Genomic DNA, 19841 nt, shown 5'->3' with positions numbered 1-19841 from the left:
GAGATTTCCCAAGGCTAACAGTGGGAGCGGGGGAGCAATGGACTCATGACCATGGTAGAGGCAGAGGGTTAAAGCTGTGTCTCACTTGGCACTGGCCAAAGGGAAATTCATAATGCAAGTCATATATTAGATCAAGGTGGGGCAAAACATCTGCTCTTGGCTGCAATGGTGCTTCAATGGTGTAAGTCTGATGGCCACATAATTCATTGGTCCCTTTAACTTTGGGCCCTTAGAGCTGCCACATCTGTGGTGATGTTGCTAAAAGTGAACCTTAAAACTAAGATAACATACCTGCCCACATGTCCCTATTTTCCCATTCACCTGAATGGGAAAATAGGGACATGTGGGCAGGTATAAGATGATAAGGAGGCAACCTCATTATAGTTAAAGCAATCATGCAGTTTGCTGTTCATATGCAGACATGTAGCAATTAACTATGGGATATCTGAGCGGAAAACTGAACCTATCTATTCCTCCCTCCTACCTTGCCCCCTTGCAATGCTATCCTTTTTGAGACTGTTTTAGTTCCGTACACATAGGAACATTGGAAGCTGCCTTATACTGAATCAGACCCTTGGTCCATCTAGCTCAGTATTGTCTACATAGACTAGTTGCAGCTTCTCCAAGGATACAGGCAGCAGTTTCTCTCAGCCCTATTTTGGGAGATACTAGGGAGGGAACTTAGAACCTTCTGCATGTAAGCATGCAGGTGCTCTTTCCAAAGTGGACCCATCTCATGGTGTTCACATGTGGTTTCCCATTCAAATGCAAACCAGGATGGACCCTGGTTAGCAAAGGGGAGAACTCCTGCTTGTTACCACAAGATCAGCTTCCCGTGCTGCTTCCTAGATCAGGGAGACACAGTGTGCTGCTATACCGACATGGTCATTAAGAAAGAACAATTAGGGATGAACTAGCCTTCTAAAAATACAAATTGAAGAGAAGTGTGTTTTCACTTATATTCTTGCTGAGATCCCAATTTAAGCTTTAGACAAGTTCTGCTCCAGAGGTGGCAGTTCTGAGGGGCTGAGATGCATCCATAGAGCTTTTCCATGCTGATGACTTACTATTTATTTTATCTATACAATTTTATACCTTTTTGGTCACAAGACAGACTGCTAAGATGGCTTGCCACCCTGAATTAAAAATGTCAGCTGACAATTGCATAAAAATGACAAAAAGTATCAAACACAGAGAAACAGAAGAGCATAAAAACAGAACCAGTGGGGATAGTTTGTTTGTTTGCTTAGGTTTAGTTTAGTTTAGTTCAGTCCAGTGTTTCTCAATCGCCGGTCCGCGGACTGGTGCCTGTCTGCAAGGCATAGGGATTGATCCACGAGGCATCGCTAAAAAAAAAAAATCGCCCCCCCCAAACCCCCAATTTTGGGCTGGTGGGGTCACTGCTGCTGGGAACTCTCTGGAACTATTTTCAGGCAGCCCTCGCTGCTGGATAACGAGGAAGCCCAATGACCATTCCGAGGAAGCCCAATGAACATTGCCTAGCTGTGAGGGTAGCCCGGAAATGAGCTCTGGAGAACTCCTGGAGATGGCCCCCACCATCCCGAAATTGTTTTTCGTGGGGTGTCTGGGGGTGGGGTCAAGGGGGGTGACCCCTTTTACTAGTTGCTGCTGGTCCAGGAAACTGTGCACGAAGAATGTATTGGTCCATGACTCCAAAAACATTGAGAAACACTGGTTTAGCGCACAGCTTTTTGGCTCCTAAAATACTGAAGCATATTTTTAGTAAATGTGTGTGAATGAGTTTTATAAACAGAAGGGAGTGGTGGTATTCTCATAGGACTGAAAGCCAAAAACTAGCTCTCGACATGACTCTGTCACTAATATCCTCTCTCCATTTTGGGCAAATTGGAAATATAATTGATATAATGAAGTTTTCTAATGTCACTGGACAGGCTTTGACTCTCACTGCTTATAACATATTAAGGTGTAAAGTACTAAATGTCAGATTTTACAGATATGCAGGTTTTAAGTGCATGCTTTATGTGTTTGGTGTCACGATGCATTCAGGAAGGGCCTTTACTAAGCCCCAGTTAAACAATTGCATATATATTGTTTCCAAATCATGACTCACTTAAGCAAATACTTCAGCAATTCTGTGACTCGTAATTTCCTCTTTTTTTGCTGCTGCTGCTGTGTGCAAATAGGAAGAAGCAAGAATCTACCATGCATAAGGAATGAAATGTGTTAATGGACACACAACTTCCTGATCTTTTAACCTACTCCCATCCAAACATGTCAGACAAAATGAAATAACCAGTGCAAAGTCTCTTGGTTGCCTGCTGGAGTCTTATGAATATCCACCAACGTGTTCTCTTTAATTGCACATGTTTCCCCAAACAGTAGCTGTGCCAGCCGCAGCTCAGTATGAGCTACAGAATTAATTATCAAGTGAAAGTTTTGGCATGATTATTATTACCACTGGCAGGGCTGTTCCAGTCAGGCTTTTCATTCCTTGTGGCCCATCTGATTAGAGACCCCTCTCCTCATGACTTTAATAAATTGGTTTCCCATCTCTCAGGGAGGTGTACAAGATACAAGGAAGCAGGTTGGGAGACTGCTTGTACAATGAGAATACACACACTAGAGAAAACAGCAAAGATTGATAGATTGCACTGTTATCTTGTTTCTCCCACCACCCCCAGCAGTCTGCAGGTGGTGTGCACGGTTCTCTCCTTCCTGCCAATTTTATCCAAGACAACCCTACGAGGTAGGTTAGACTGAGAAATATTGCGCGGCCCAAGGACTCTCCCATGAGTAGTAATTTGAACCCAGATCTCCCAGGTCCTAGCCTGATACCCTTTATTGCTACACAGTACTAGCTAGCTAGATGACTTTTTCTTATCACATGTACTTTTGCTTAAAGCAGAGTTGGGGAATTATAAGTTGCTTTGACTTCCCTACTTTTTTTCTATTAAGAACCTGATCAGCAGGGCTAAGAAAACCCACTAGCCTATGACAAGCAAAAATGATGTCTGATGAGTAATGTACCAACATAGCTCAGGGAACCATCTGATGTGTAAAATATTTGGCTGGTGAACTGAGCCAACATTTCTTGACCCCCCACTTATCAGGCAATCACTGGTGGAGAAGCCGGGTAGTCCTTTAGCTAGATTTTGGTCTCTGCAGATGCTGAATGGAATCGACATGGTACTATGAACTTGTTCCAGGAAGTGGTGTCTGGGGTTTGCTTTTTTGCTATATTATTGTGACACAAAGCTTAGCTAATTGTGAATTCTATGAATGATTTGCAATGATTTGCACACTAACCTATGTCTTTCCCAGCATTCATGTGCTAGGGTGGAACTAGATGTTGCAAGAGATGCATAGCTGCCACCAAAAACTGCACCCCATCTCCCTGTCTAGTAGGCAAAAGTGGCATCATCCCACTGTTTCCTTGCCTCTGCTCTATTTCAATGGGTGCCTCAATCTCAATGGCTGCCATGGTCACTTGTGGGAGCAGGAAAATTCAAGCACATGGGTATTATGTCACTTTTAAAAAACCCCCATAACCTTACAAGATGCTTATGGGAAGAAAGATGTGGGGCTGCTGACCTCAGCAGTACCCACACAATGTGTTTTTGTCTGTCCGCAGCAGCTAATAGTTAATAGATTAGAACTGTATTGAGTAGCTATGAAGGTGCCTTTGTTCAAGGGGTAACACCTGAAATCTTCATGAATTATTTTAAACTTGTGAAACTGCAGGTAGCAAGTGCTGTTTCAGAAGAGGCATTCTGTGTGTGTTCTCTCTCACACACACACTCGCACCTTTGCTTCTTTATAACAATTGTGCAAATAGACATATTTAATGAATTAGAATGTATACAATTAATAGAAATGTATTTAATTGAGTGACTGACAGCCCTAGTTTTTCACAGTGCTTAGTTCTGTTCTTAATCGTGAGATTACAGCGCAAATGGATGGTATTAGCTCCTTAAAAGAGCATTTTGGTCGTATGTTGTAAGGTGAAGACCACCTTGTATCTCCAGCCGAGCATAGTTATTGCATGTTGCGTTAGCTGGTGGTTAGGAACATAGGAAGCTGCCTTCTACTGAGTCAGGCCTTTGGTCCATCTAGCTCAGTACTGTCTACACAGTCTGGCAGGCCCTTCTCCAAGGTTACAAGCAGGAGTCTCTCAGCCATATCTGGAGATGTCAGGGAACTTGGAACTTTCTGCATGCAGGTGCTCTCCCCTTATTCCCTAAGGGGAATATCTTGCAGTGTTCACACAAGTAGTCTCCCATTCAAATGCAAAGCAGGGCGGACCCTCCTTAGCAAAGGGAATTCATACTTGCTACCACAAGACCAGCTCTGTTGTGTGTACTACGGTGCAGTGTACTGCCTGAAATGAGCAGTAATATCCCAGTTTATTCTTGTAGCATGTCCTTTCCTTAGTGCATGGGACTCTGGATTTAATAGATGTTTGTGAAGGTGGGTGGGAGGGATATTTGGGGTGTCGGGAGGGAAGTGTACTGAAAATATCTTCAACCCTTTGTTCACTGCTCTGGGGCCTATAAGTATATTCTTGTTCTGGTGCTTGGAAATTTTGACCTGTTTAGGAAAAACCTGTTAAAGCTAAGATGGAAGTGTAAAATACAGCCGTAAAGAAATGCAAATGAATGTCCTTGTGCATCACTGTGTATATAGTCCTATGTAAATGTTTTGCAGAGTAATCTTGTGATTTTCTTAAACATACTGCATCATTGCCAGCTTGAACCTACATGGTGCAAAAACAGTACCATGGCACAATATGCTTTTGGAAACAGAGAAAAGCCTATAGAAATGGTACATCTGGTAGAAGGAAGATAATGCTGCTCTAGGAGTGGATGGAGAGCACTGCAAAAGAGAGAGGAAGCTGTCTGACTAAAGGGGGAAACTTAAGTACTAAAAAAGGCAGAAAAGCGGATACATCTTCCACTTTGGGCCCAGAATAACTGAATAGCAGAGGAGGAGCTGGCAATCCATTTAGACATTAAGCTTGCAATGATGTGTGGGAAGAGAAAATGGTTACTGCTTCCTTCTTTGAAATGCACAAGGGGTGGGGGTATGATCCTTCTGTTTCTTGTCACTTGCGCGTATTTTCAAGGGAAAAACTGACATGCTGTATTTTTATCTGGGTACGGAAAATAAAAGCAGATGCAGCTCTGAAGGGCAGCACTAATTCTTATTTAAACAGTTATCTAAACTTATTTCTATTGTTCTGGGCTAGTTAATTTGTCCAGGAAGTGATAGCAAAAGGAAAATAATTTGTGTGGACCATTTTGTGCAAATAATACAGATTGCCCATGGATTAGATAACTGTGTGCTGTGCTGACAAGTGAAATGCCTTAAAAAAAAAAAAAAAAAGAGGTGGTCAGGAGCAGGGAGGAAATTGAGAACCTCTTGAAATATTGGCTAGAAATCGGTACATTGAAAATCACCACTAGTTAATGAGCTGTGATGGTGAAATGCAACCCTGAGGTGATCTTTCTGACTTGATGAGCATGCCAGGCTCATTTTACCAAATTACTGTTGGTGCGGATAGGACAATCATCCAATGCATGATGGCAAATGTTGGGATTCCTTGAGACATGAGGCCAAGCAAGACGTGACAGTGTCAACTGTGTGTTTAAATGCAAAACTGCTGCTATATCACATGGGGCAAAGGGGTCCAGTTTTAACAGCAATCGAGGCCTGTGGGAGAGGAGTGCTTTAACCATCAGCACACCTACCTCTTTTCTCCCCACAGCTCAGCTCCTCTCCCCCAAGTGCTTTGAGCCCAGATGTAGTAGCTTCCAGGATTAAGTAAGGGTGGGCGGAAAACCTCGGTGTGGAGAATTTGTGGAGATATAAACCACGGGCAAGGGTTCTGCACCCCTCGCCCCTTTTGCTATTAAAAGTCAGACATCCCATCTTTCTCTAAGTGACTGGGACCTGCAGGTCAGCTGTCACAACATCATGTTTGGCCTTCATTTATTCAGAAGTCTGGGCTATTTAAGGCTTTCAGTTGTGCAATTGGACAAGTGTTTCAAATGCTGCAAGGCAGTGTTATGTAAAGTCCAGGGACGGGTTTTGATTGTTGATTCAACAAGGCCTTGTATTGTTGGTGCTGAGCTGGTGTGGAGGAAAATGCTGGTAGTCTTATCAGCTCAGCTTTCCAGAGACCAATGTCAGCTTTATGCTTTATTTTCCCTTAATTGCTCACTTGGAATACAGTTTTGAAGTGCTTGTTTTGCAAGCATAAAATCACTTAACTGAGGTCCTAAGTGTTTAGTATCAAAAATTCTTTGTGTTTGCCATTGCATCCAGTGCTAAAAGAGTGAGCATGAGGCTATCTTGAAGAGCCTTCTTTGCTATGAACCACACCACCCATTGAGAGGTTCATCTGCAGTTGCCACAGGCTCCGTCTGGTGGCTACTCAGGGACGGGCCTTCTCCATTGCTGCCCTGAGGCTTTGGAACACACTTCCTGCTGAAATAAGAGCCTCCCCATCTCTTACAACTTTAAAAAAGGCAGTCAAGACGCATTTGTTCACCCAGGCTTTTAATTAGACAATGTATTAATTGTGTTTTAATAGTTTTAACATTTTTAAATTTTAATTGTTGGAATGTGTTTATCTTTTTATTGGTTGTTTTTATTGTCTTGTAAACCGCCCAGAGAACTTGCATTTTGGGCTGTATAAAAATGTGATAGACAGATAGAGAGAGAGAGAGAGAGAGAGAGAGAGAAATAAATAAATAAGTAAGTAAGTAAGTAAGTAAGTAAGTAAGTAAGAATGTCCTGATTTGTATGCTTCAAGTTGTCGTCTTCCCATTCCAAGGCTTTATAAAGAGGATCAAAAGATTTCCTATGAAATGTTGAGACACAGAGGTAAAATGGTATCTTAAATTGGAACAAGATAGATTGCCCATGCTGTGCGCTTCATTCTGTGGAATCAAGATGGCTATAAACACCAGGATTAATACGCAGTTCCAAGACTTGCGTGAATGTGAGCCTGTTGTAGAAGCTGTCTTTTCTCCCATTTTCTTAATAAACCATCAGCATAGTGAACTAGCAAGGTTTTTGTGCAAAGTAAGCAAAGCGTTGAATACATGTTTTCAGGTAACAGTAAGGATACTATAGAAATAGCGGCTTAAAAAGAATTCAGTTATTAGTTGGAGTCTTTCATCCTTAAGAGATAGTTTCAGTACTGGAGACATTGCTGTGAGCAGGCTTTGTGGGCCTTTTGTCTTAAGCCAGGTTCTTCTAAATCAGCTCTCACCTGTGCATAGGCCAGTGGACAAAGTATTGTCTGAATCAGTCCAGTGACTCTCCAGTCACTGGGAATTTTACTTCGAGAATCTTAAATAAAGCTCAGCTATTTTATTTTTTTTATACTATGATTTGTCAGGTTGCTTAAAAGGAATATTTATCTTTCTCAAATCATGAAAACTTAGGTAACTGTGTTGGTTCCTTAGAAGAAAAATCCACAATCCAAATTAGGTAATACTTTTGGTCCAAATAAAAGCAACAAAGCATCAAAGAGTAAGATTTTGAGTCCTATAGAACAGGGATCCTCAACGTTGGGCCCCCAGATGTTCTTGGATTATGGGAGTTGAAGTCCAAGAACATCTGGGGGCCCAGCATTGAGGATCCCTGCTATAGAACTCTTCATCTGGCTAGATGGTAAGCAAAAAGGTGAGGGGGAGCGGAGCTTGTTGGAGGTGCCCCAGTCGCCTGCAGTTTGTAATATCTAAAGATGCAGTTTAGAAGGTTTTATGCAGACTTGGATCAGTCTCTAAAAGGCTGATGGTTTCACAAGGCTGCTTGGATAAAGGAAGCAAAAAAGTGACTGTACCCCAATATTTTGGAAACTTAGAATCTGGAAGTTTATTTAGTCGAGTCTGTAGTGCTCACTTGAAGCTCACAGGTTCCTTCCAAGGTAGAGATCAGGAAAAAAAAGGAGAAAGAAGACTTTATTGTCAAAGCTGGATAATTAAGTGTTGCACTAGGTTAAAAGTCTGTTGAAGTTGAGTGGGGTGTTTTACTTAGTTTTTGGAGGACATTTCATCCCTTAAAAGTAGAGTCCCAAGCTACAGTTTAAATTGCAAGTCACATGTATAAGTGTGCATAAAGGTAAAGTGTGCCATCGAGTTGGTGTCAACTCCTGACGACCACAGAGCCCTGTGGTTGTCTTTGGTAGAATACAGGAGGGGTTTACTATTTCCTCCCCCCATGCAGTATGAGATGCCTTTCAGCATCTTCCTATATTGCTCCTGCCCAATATAGGTGTTTCCCATAGTCTGGGAAACATACCACTGGGGATTTGAACCGGCAACCTCTGGCTTGGTAGTCAAGCCATATATGTAGTATATTATTAAGGAATTGAACAAAAGACATTCTGGTAAACCAATTTACCCATTTTACATATGGGAAATACTGAGACCTCAAGGACACGAGCTAAGCCCAAAATCAGATGAATCCATGTCTGAGAGCATTCAGAACCCATGCAAAGCAGAACAAACTTGTAGCCTGAACCTGTTACATGGGACCTATTCTCATACTTGCACCATTCAGTTAAGATTAATAGTGCAAATATTACAGGTTGAGTTAATCTCAAAAGTGCAGCACAAGGATGTCTGCACATAATCCGAAGTAATGTGCCCTGGCTGACATCCTGACTAAACTTGCTCCAGGAAGGACTGCACTTTCAACCTTTTGACATTCATATTGGGCTCCCATTTCACCTACTTTATTCATTTGATTTATATACCGCCCTTTGAAAAATGGCTCAGGGCGGTTTACATCAAAATAAAAACAATTAAAATCAATTAACAATTGAAATCAAAACTGAATAAATTAAACAATGTTAATTGATTAAAGCTCTTTAATTGATTTTAAAGCACTCAGCTAGCACTGAGAGCTGCCACTTGGTTCTGGTGCCACGGCCTGACAGCGATTCGAGGGCCACTGCTGTAATACTGTCTTATCTGCTCAGTGTCATTGCTCTGTAGTGGTCCCTGTCTGTCACCATTGCTCTTAGGAAGAGAAAAGGTTTCCAAAAGAGCAATGGTGACAGATAGGAACCACTACGGAACAATGATGCTAATCAAATGAGATACACAAACTTCAAAATAACTTCTTTAATACCTAAAATATATTAAAGCTGACACGCACTGGCTTGGGATCACAATATCCAATCGCCTCCCTTCCTCTGATCCTGTTCTTAGGCTGTGGAAGTGGCCTCAGAAGTGCTGATGCAGGGATTGTCACCCTTTTCCTCTACCAGCTGTCAGGGAGAGGGTTAAGACTGCTCCTCGCTGGGAGACTCTAGGTCCAGTTCACTCCCAATTCTCCAGGCCTCCTCATCCCTGGCCATCCAAGCCTTAAATAAAGCCCTGCAATCAGGGCAATCCCAACCACCCTCTCCCGACTCCACCCTCTCCAGTGTAGCTGCCTGCATCCTTCCTCCTTCATCTGTTGCCTGTCTTGCCAGCAGGTGAGGCCCTGCCTTCTCCTCTTTGCTACCAGGAGGCAATCTGTTGGGCCATGCTGGCCCATCCACAGTCTGTGGGTTCCTATGTGTCATGGCTCTCCCTGGCAACTGTGTAGGGTCCCAGCTGACTTGGCCTGTACTGTGGGACTGTATTGCCTCTGTTGTCTTGGCCCCCCGACTTGAATTTTTTAAAAATTAAGAAGATGTCTGCTCTCTCCTCCTTCATATGTTATCTGTTATTTGTTTGCTGCTTTGGTTCTCAGCTTCTGTAAGTTATTTTAATATCTTTTACGCATTAGGGAGGTCATTTTGAAGTTGGTCTGTGGAGCAGTGCAATGCGTATCTCATTGCTGATATATCATCTTATTCAAGTGAGAGAGTGCTATAGCAATAGTCCACAGAATGGATTGTCAAGCCACTGCATCCGAACCAAACAGAAGTGACTTCAGAAATTTCAGATACTTGAGAAGCATGCACATGTGCTTCTGTGATGCTTAAGGAAATGAAACCTTCCTTTCGTTTGTGTAAAAATGTGTATGAATAGTGACTTTGAATGGATCAGTGCACAAGTGTCAGGAAAACTGTGTGTGGGTGTACCTATGCACATACGTGCATACATCCTGTAACTGGAGACTTCAGCTGGACAACCATTCCTAATATATTCCTGCAATTCCTTCACTGTTAACACCTCCTCTCTGCAACTACTCAATGTTAAGATACACCTACAGTTGTAATCTTAGGAGTGTTCCCATTTTAGCTTAGTACTAGTGAATGGTAAATCTGTACCAGTCAAGAGGTTTACAAGCACTGCTGCTTCCCATCCTCTGTTCATTTCAATGGGACTTGAGCGTAATTCTAGTGCTATGTTATTGGCAGGCAACCTGTGAAAAGTGCATGGATGGACTGAGTTATACCTATGGTTAGCTCGTGGCCATGGCCAGGAGTCCACAAATTTAGGTTTGGCTCACTAGCCAGCTATTACTTGTGCTCTCTATCAACACCCTATTCTCTGCCAAACCCCTTCTGCCACACAGGCAGAGCGCGTCGGAGAAAAGTGATTCTTCTCTTGTTTGCATTGGGCTATGAAGAGGGTACGACTCTTGGCTGCCCAGAGATGCAAGTTTGGGCGGGGTATAAATTTGATAGATAAATAAATAAATAAAAAATAAGACACAGTGGGAGCCCTCTCCTACTGATCAAAAGGGATACCTGTTGTTTCTTACCTTCTCAGAAATTACCTTGGAAATGAGGCCTCTGGAGAGGAGATCTGTGGTGTTGGGTGTCCTGCTCGCCAGAGCACATGGGGCACTTGCCGCTTGGTGAGCTGCCACGTGGATTTGTAGATTCTTGGCCATGGCAGTTTGAATTTGGAAAGGGACTCCAAATTTGTTTTCACACAGGGTTAGAAAACATACTTAAGAAGGATCTAGTAAGCATATCAGTTCTGTGGATGAATATACGTTTGCTTGCTAGACACCATAATTTTCCGACTTAGTGTTTGGTGTGCCGATGAGTGGAGAGGTCCCTAATGGTTTATGGGTTGTGAACTATTTGAGAGGCAAGCAAGCTGGATCACTTTGACGGTTCCAACTTGGGACATGCCTTACTATGATGCAAGGCACAGCTCCTCTCCCCTGCCCTCAGCAAAGGAGCTCTTTAGGCTGTGTTTTAAGTAACTGGTACGTCTACTAGGTATATGAAATGCAGTTAGGTTATGGCATAGGCATTTGCTAGGGGCAAAAACCTACTGCTGACTATATCCCCAAGCAGAATAAATGGTGTATTGTGCTGAGTTGGCCTGCACAGCTGGAATTACTAGCAAGGCTAAGTCCGTGTACTGTCAAGGCAGGGCTGTGTTGCTTTACCAAGGTCAAAAAAATCTTCCTTATATCTGACAGCGAGGACAAGGAAGCTGGCCAGAGCAGGACAGGGACTGAAATTCCTTTCTGTGTCATTGCATACAGTAATGTTGTTCCTTCTGTTTAGATAACCACCATGTATAGTCCCTTCCATCCTCATTCATCATTGTCTTTCCATGACTGCTCTTGTCCAGTTCATATATATTGTGAACCCTGTAACCTGCTGGATCTACAGGTGAAACTCGGAAAATTAGAATATCGTGCAAAAGTCTATTAATTTCAGTAATGCAAATTAAAAGGTGAAACTGATATATGAGACAGACGCATTACATGCAAAGCGAGATAAGTCAAGCCTTAATTTGTTATAATTGTGATGATCATGGCGTACAGCTCATGAAAACCCCAAATCCACAATCTCAGAAAATTAGAATATTACATGGAACCAATAAGACAAGGATTGAAGAACAGAACAATATCGGACCTCTGAAAAGTATACAGTGTACTGTGCTTGATTGGCCAGCAAACTCGCCTGACCTGACCCCATAGAGAGTCTATGGGGCATTGCCAAGAGAAGGATGAGAGACATGAGACCAAACAATGCAGAATTCCTGAAGGCCGCTAATGAAGCATCCTGGTCTTCCATAATACCTCATCAGTGCCACAGGCTGATAGCATCCATGCCACGCCGCATTGAGGTAGTAATTGCTGCAAAAGGGGCCCAAACCAAGTACTGAATACATATGCATGCTTATACTTTTCAGAGGTCCGATATTGTTCTATTCTTCAATCCTTGTCTTCTTGGTTCCATGTAATATTCTAATTTTCTGGGATTGTGGATTTGGGGTTTTCATGAGCTGTACGCCATGATCATCACAATTATAACAAATTAAGGCTTGACTTATCTCGCTTTGCATGTAATGCGTCTGTCTCATATATCAGTTTCACCTTTTAATTTGCATTACTGAAATTAATGGACTTTTGCACGATATTCTAATTTTCCGAGTTTCACCTGTACAAAGCACCCAACATGTCATTAGCACTTTACATCAGTGGTAAAGGGAACTCTGCAGGCTAGCAAGAGTTTTTAGCCTGTACATTCAGGTAACCTCTTGGTCCAGGCTGGTAGCCAACTTTGGGAAGTGCCACATTTGTTTCCAGAATTAGCCCAAGAAGGAAACTGCCCTGTGTTCAATAGAACACATTATGGGGAGCAGTTTCTCTACTTTTGTTTGTTGCCCAGGCTAAAAGCCAGCTGGCCTCAGCTGGTTGCCTGAGACCAAGCCTACTTGAGATACTCTCCTCTGCGTCCCTGAAAGACTTTCATGGGCCTGCAGCCAGGTCTTCCAATTCCAGAGATGACAGTAATGGGCTGTCATCTCTCAATAAAGACATTTTGTGCTGGTTTTCAGCCTGTGAGTGAAACCTTCTAATTTTAGCTTATAAATGCTTCGGTGATCTTGTGGATCAAAACTGCTAAAACATTAGTTTCTTGTGTCTCTCCAGAGCCAATTTTGTGGCCATTTACCATAGTGTCAATGCAACTGAGCTTCAGGAACTAGAAAATAACTAGCCAGTTGTCTAGATGTGTGTGTTAGAATATCTATATGCCACCTTTCTTAACAAAGTTCATAAAGCAGTTTACATTACAGGGAAATGTGGAATGTGGGGAGTAGATCCCTGTGCCAAAGGGGCTCAAAATATTTATTAAGAGATAGGCACACACAAAAAGACAGACTACCATCAACAGCCACTAGAAAAGGCACTATGCTAGAATGAATAGACAGTCGCTATCTCCCTACTAAATATAAGAGCACATGAAATGGGTACCTCTTGCCCAGTTGGCAGGGTTTAAAGTTAGACCTTTTGGTTCCTGGACTGGACACTTAATACTGATGGTCAGAATATGCAGTCTAAGATAAGCGGCAAACTTACTGAAAATGTGTGTTAGAATTACAAGTGCCCCCCGCTGCCACCGCCATTGAGATCATCTGGGGAGGTCCATCTGCAGTTGCCACCAGCAAATCTACTCAGGGACGGACCTTCTCCATTGCCACCCTGAGGCCTTGGAATGCACTTCCTGTCGAAATAAGAGCTTCCCCATCTCTGACCTCTTTTTAAAGGGCTGTTAGGATGCATTTATTCATCCAGGCTTTTAATTAGACTTATAGAATTTATCATTGTGTTTAAATTATTTTAATGTTTTGTTTTAATCTGCTCAGAGACATGAGTTTTGGGCTGTATATAAGTATGCTAAATAAATATACTGACAGAACAATTGAAGAAAGTCTATGAAAAGTAGGATGTAGTCTGTAGTAAGAAAAAAACATTGAGGAGTGGTGATCATAAACTACCCAGCAACCACTCTTTGTTTTCTAAAGACCTTTTAATGTTAATGAAACTTCTGCTTGCTAGGACAGTGTGGCTGTGTGAGTGTGTGTCTGTTTTCTCTTTGTTAGTATCACTCTCCCTGAATTTCACTCCCCCTAAATATAATTCAGTAATTCAAAAACCTTTGTTTTAAGAATTAAGATGTTTTACATTTTCACTTGTGCTCCAAAAAGAATGGAGATTGCAAGTTAAGGTGCCCATCTTGTCTTCTGCACCATACAAGCTGTAAAGACTTTGTACAGTCTGGTATATGTTGATGTCTTTAGAAGTGAGGCTCCATGCACCCACACTTTGCCTTGATCAGATCACACTTTGCCTTGCATCAGGCAGAAATCCATCAGGGGCATCTCTAGGAAGTATTTAGGGGAACTGCACCTGTTAAATGTCTGCCTGAATGCATCATGTCCAACTGAAAGACCAAGGCAAAGTATGGGTCCTTTAGAACTCCCTAGCATGAGGTCTTTGGTCCCAATCCTGCACATTCTTACTTAGAAGTAAGCCCCAGAGAAATAAATGGGGTTCCCCCTTCTAAGCTTTGCTCATGGGCTGGGGGAAAGGAAGGGTGGGAGGAAAGAGAGAACCCACATTATTTCCTTGGTCCCTGCTGGTCCCAGTTCCTATGTGTGTTTACTCAGAAGTTAGCTCCAGTCAGTGGAATCAATGGACTTACTTTCTTGTAATTTATTCCAAGCTTTCCTGAAGGCCTCAGCTTCCCCCCTTTGGTGTGGGTGAGAGAAAGGGGGAGAAAAAGGGACACCAAAACTTTGAAACCTGAATTTAGGAGATAACGTAAACCACTATATCTCAGCCATTTTGCAATGGATTTGCACCAGATTTGGAGGGGAGGTGTCTCTTTCCCCCTAGTTGTGTGCATGATTTCAGATACCTTTTTACTGTATAAGCAATAGAATATTCAGGGCTTATAATGGTAGAATGTTGAAAACATTCATCTTAACTATACTGGCATGACTGTGCCAGTATAATCCAGAATTGTACCATACTCAAGAATGCAGGCTTCACCAGGGGTGATGGGGGTGACCTTCCTTTCTTTGACCTAGAAGACGTTGCCAGTGTTAGTATGCACTCTCTTTTCTGGACTGAGATCCTAAGCACTTGCTCTCGGGGCAACATTTGTTCAAACAAATGTATTGGTCCTGCATTCATAACAGCGAAAGGCAGCTATTTTTTGTGGTGCATTAAAACCTGCCACTTTCACTGGTAACTTCAGCAATTTCATGCCTTTAGCATCCAAACTTGCTCTTTTAATTTTGGTTAACTTCTAATGCGGCCATTTGCCTGAGGAAAAAGGCTTCAACTGTGGGACTATACTCTGAACCGCTCTGCTACAATTCTAAGTTTTACAAGGGAATAGGTGTAAAAGAGACAGTTCAAGGACCTCTGTCGCTTCAACAGAAATAGCTGTGTGGTGTGTCCTTCTTGCATAAGCCACATACTCTGCATAAAGGGGTCTGCAATAGCTTGCAAGCTCTCGCTTCAGCTCTGTTGAAAACAGAAGTTCATTGAGCTGTTGTAGATTCTTGTAGCTTTGCATTTCTTCAGTACAGCATTGGGATCCCCCCCCCCTTCCTTTTGCTGGAGTGTCGAACTGTTTTCTGAGAAAAATTACTAACTGATGCTAAGAATATTATAACATAAGCTTTATTTGTCAGCCGCCCCATAACAAATTGTTTTCTAGGCGACTCAAAACACAACATTAAAACATCCAATTAAAACATGCAACACACTGGGGGAATTTCTTTTTTAAAAACTTAGTTTTTAACAAGTCAATTTAAAAAATCAGTTTTAAAAAGCCTAAGTGAAAGGTCTTCATCTGGCATATAAAAGAACAAAGTGATGGTGCCAGGTGAACCTCACTGGGGAAGCCGTTCCATAAACAGGGTATGACTACTAAAAAGGCCCTCTCCCTAGTAGTCTCTCGCTTCCCCTTGTTTGGCAGGGGCACTTGGAGCAGCACCTCCAAAGAAGGACCGAGTCGGGACATATGGGGCAAGGCTAGGTAACCCAGTCCCAAACCATTTAGGGCTTTAAAGGTTAAAACTAATGCTTTGAATTGGGCCCAGAAACTGACTGGGAGCCAGTGGAGCTGATGAAGCACTGGTGTAATATGATCAAAACGTCCAGTCCCAGTTAATAATCTTGCAGCCCCTATTTTGTACCAGCTGCAGTTTCTGGACCATTTTCAAAGGCAGCCCCACAAACAACACATTGCAGAGGTTACCAGAGCGCGAGTAATTGTGGCCAAGCTATCTCTATCCAGGTACAGGCGCAGTTGGGGTATCAACCGAAGCTTATAAAAGGCGCTCAGAGCCACAGAGGCTGTTTGATCCTCTAGCGACAATGCCAGACTGATGAGCACCCCCAGACTGCGAACCTGGTCCTTCAGGGGGAGTGCAACCCCATCTAGAACAGGCTGAGTGTCATTCACTCAGGCAGAGGAACCACTAGCCAATAGTTCTTCTGTCTTGTTTGGATTGAGTCTCAACTTGTTCATCCTCCTCCATCCCATTACTGCATCCAGGCACTGATTCAGGACAGTTACTGCCTCACCTGCATCTGAAGAAAAAAAGCGATACAACTGAGTGTCATTCGCATACTGATTACACCTTAGGCGAAATCTCCGGATGACCTCTCCCAACGGTTTCATGTATATGTTAAACAGTGTAGGGGAAAGAATGGAGCCCTGCGGAACCCCAAAGCACAACTCCCAAGGGGTTGCACCATAATTCCCTAGCACCACCTTTTGAAAATGGGCCTCGAGGTAGGAGTGGAACCATCTCCAAGCACCGCTTCCAACACCCAACTAAGCTAGTCTATCCCAAAAGGTACCAGCGGTATTGAAGTCTGCTGAGAGATCCAAGAGAATTAATAGGATTGCACTCCCCCTGTCTCCCTCTTCCCCCCCACAGGTCATCCCATAGGGTGGCCAAAGCAATTTCTGTTCCAAAGCCAGGCCTGAAGCTTGATTGAAATGGATCTAAATAATCTGTTTCTTCCAAGAGTGTCTGGAGCTGGTCAGCCATTACAAACTCAAGCACCTTGCCCAGGAAGGGAATATTGGCCACAAGCCTATAGTTGTTTAAATTCTCTGGGTCCAGACTAGGTTTCTTTAGGAATGGTAGAATAATAGCCCTCTTCAACAAAGCTGGGACCACTCCCTCTCTGTGAGTCATTTAAAACTTGCTGGACCTGGCTTAAAATTCTTTCCTTACTAGACTTAATAAGTCATGAAGGGCAAGGGTTGAGCATGCACGTGATTGGCCAAACTCAAATGGTGGACAGAAAAAACCTTATCCACATCCTCGGGCACCAAAAATTGAAACTCTTCCAGCAAAACTGGACTAGGTGGTACTCTGGACACATATCCCAATGACACTGCATCAGCTGTAGAGACCATCTCCTGGCGAATGCAAGTGACTATAGCTTTAAAGAGCTGTGCAAATGTATCACAGCATGCTACCTAGGGTTTCAAGAGGCCTCACACCACCCGGAAAAGCCCCACTGGGTGACACTGAGAGGATGCAATGGTGGACAGAAAAAACCCATTTCTTCTGTTTCATCACTGCCATAGAATAGGCTCAATGATCCACTTGCGTTCCAGCTTGCTTTATCACACTCAACTCAGATGTATGCCGAGGTGCTGCATGGGCTCTGCTCTGTGTGAGAGGGCGCTTGGGAATGATCGTGACAACTGACTGAGCTGTCTCCCCATTCCAGAGATACTAGATCATGTGTATGGCCCTTGTATGTACTGAGCCATGTAGCGGTACTGGATAAACTAAAAATAAATAAATGCTTGAAGTCTTCGAGAATTAAAACAAAACTTATCAAACAGCTCATGCAAAAATCTGATTGTTTTCTAGTATTAGCCGTTCCAATACAGCATGGTGGTTGTTAGACAATGTTGGCCTATTCAGCGGTTAGCATAATATAATGTAAGAATGTACGCACAGTGGGAGGATGTGGGCTTCAGTGGATAGCATCAAATTGTTTGAGCTGGCTAGGATATTATTCTGCTCCGTGATCTGGAGAAGGGTGTTGCTTTTGAAAAACATCTGAATCTAGGAGTTGTGTGCTACTTAAAATTTTATAGGCTGGAGAATGTTGGGCATGTAAATATTCTGCTGACAATTTCGTGTTCAGAAGGCTCAGAGACATTTTGTAATGAAATGGTATATTGATATTGCCCTTTTGAGTCTTGTTGATGCAAATACATATGATCTCCTACTTCCAAATATTTTCCCTAGTTGAGTTTAATAAGGTCAAACAAATGCCAGGATAGCAAAATTTATATTCATTTTCAATTTGTAGATTGCTTTATTTGCTGAGAGGTGGATTCAGCTGTCTGAGATTATATGTATATTGGAAGAACATTTCTTTATTTAGTGCGAAGAGGAAAGAAACCTCTTCAAAGTCTCTTGAGAGAGACAACAGTTGAGGATTAGATTTTCTAGTTATGTTAAGCAACTTTCACAAAACATTTTTAAAGTGTTTTTAAAAAACCATTTAATTCTAATTTTTCTCTTCTTTTCCAGTCCCTTAGAGGGAGTTTGTGAAGACCTCTAGCAGGTGCTGCCAACACTGATGAGAGATCTTGTATGCCAAGGTATGATTTTTTGTTTCATGCTCGGTCATGGCTATTTATGTCTACGTATGTGAATATTTTGCCTTATTCTGAGTCAGCCTACTGGTTCCTCGAGCCCAGAGGTTCCCAACCTGAAGTACTCCAGATCAGGGGTTCTCAGCGTTGGGTCTCCAGATGTTATTGGACTTCAACTCCCATAGTCCCCAGCCAAAGGCCACTGGGGCAGGTTCAGCAACATCTGGGGTACTACAGGTTGGGAACCCCTGCTTTAGCCCAATAATGTCTTCTACGACTGGCAGCAGCCTTCAGAGGCCTCAGATAGAAGTCTTTCCCAGACCTCTTAACAAATACCATCTAACTGGAAATCGGAGGATACAACTAAGGCCTTCTGCATGCCAGGCAATAGGTAGGTGCTCTGTCACTGAGCAATGGGGCCTCCAAAAGTATGAAACTGTGGAGTTTGAGGAGACTATTAGTGTTAAAAACTATTAAGTATTCTGTTTTAAACCATATATTTTCTGCCATGGCCAAATGTTGATATAACCAGTTCTTCTGGGAAAGACATTACTCCATCATTGCATCTCTTTGAAGGGGTGATTTCAAGTGCTCAAATTATTACTCTGCTTCTAGATTTGTTCATCCTCTTGCCATTGTTGTGCTTAAATATGGGTTGCTATATTTCATAACCTCAAAACGCAACTTCTGCCTCTCAGTATGTCTGGTAGCATCTTTGCATCTAGTGCAGCTTAATGCTGACTTGGCAGGAAGTGAAAGTGAGGAAGATGGCCATACCCAAATTGCCTTTAACATGTACAAAATGGTACACTTATGCCGACTCATAAGGGAGGGCCATGGGGAAATAGATCGGTACTGTCTGACAGCAGTTAAAAATGTGATATAGCTTATGGGTTCAGTGACTGAGTAGTAAGTGTGAGTGCACTTTGGCAGTAAGCCAGCCTACGTTGGTACATCTTCTCAGTAACTGGTTTTACAAGTTTAAGTTTCAGTACTTTACACTGCAGCCACCTAATGGTGCAGTGAGGAAATGACTTGACAAGCAAGCCAGAGGTTGCTGGTTTAAATCCCTGCTGGTATTTTCCCCAGACTATGGGAAACACCTATATCTGGCAGCAGCGATATAGGAAGATGCTGAAAGGTATCATCTTCTACTGTGCAGGAGATGGCGATGGTAAAGCTTCCTGTATTCTCCCAAAGACAACCACAGGGCTCTGTGGTTGCCAGGAGTCGATACCGACTTGATGGCACACTTTACCTTTACATTGAAGTCAGCAGAACCCTCTTGATTTAATCTGCAACTCAGATTGTTTAGTAGCTTAGTTTTCTACTGATACAGCTATTTATAAAATCACAGCACTGGAAGGTACCAAAATAGTGAGCCCATTTTCCAGCCATGAGGTAGGTCCATTCATCTCCCTACAAGCTACTCTGTTTTTGTGCCACCTCACAACTTCACCATAACATTACACAAGCTGAGAGCTGGTGCGCTGCAGGAAATATC

General features: G+C 42.7%; 1 protein-coding gene across 3 annotated transcripts in view; it reads left to right on the top strand.

Annotated features, from left to right (window-relative positions):
* The window catches only part of RAP1A (RAP1A, member of RAS oncogene family), a 145536-nt gene that overhangs the window by 69983 nt on the left and 55712 nt on the right, over positions 1 to 19841 (top strand). For all 3 annotated transcript variants that reach the window (XM_053250696.1, XM_053250697.1, XM_053250698.1), the window contains exon 2: positions 18273 to 18343. The gene's annotated coding sequence lies outside the window, so the exon portion shown is untranslated. The remainder of the gene's footprint in view (positions 1 to 18272; positions 18344 to 19841) is intronic.

Source organism: Hemicordylus capensis, chromosome 4, assembly GCF_027244095.1.
Source record: "Hemicordylus capensis ecotype Gifberg chromosome 4, rHemCap1.1.pri, whole genome shotgun sequence".
In the NCBI taxonomy this organism is placed as follows: domain Eukaryota; kingdom Metazoa; phylum Chordata; class Lepidosauria; order Squamata; family Cordylidae; genus Hemicordylus; species Hemicordylus capensis.
This window is presented reverse-complemented; position numbering and strand designations above follow the sequence as displayed.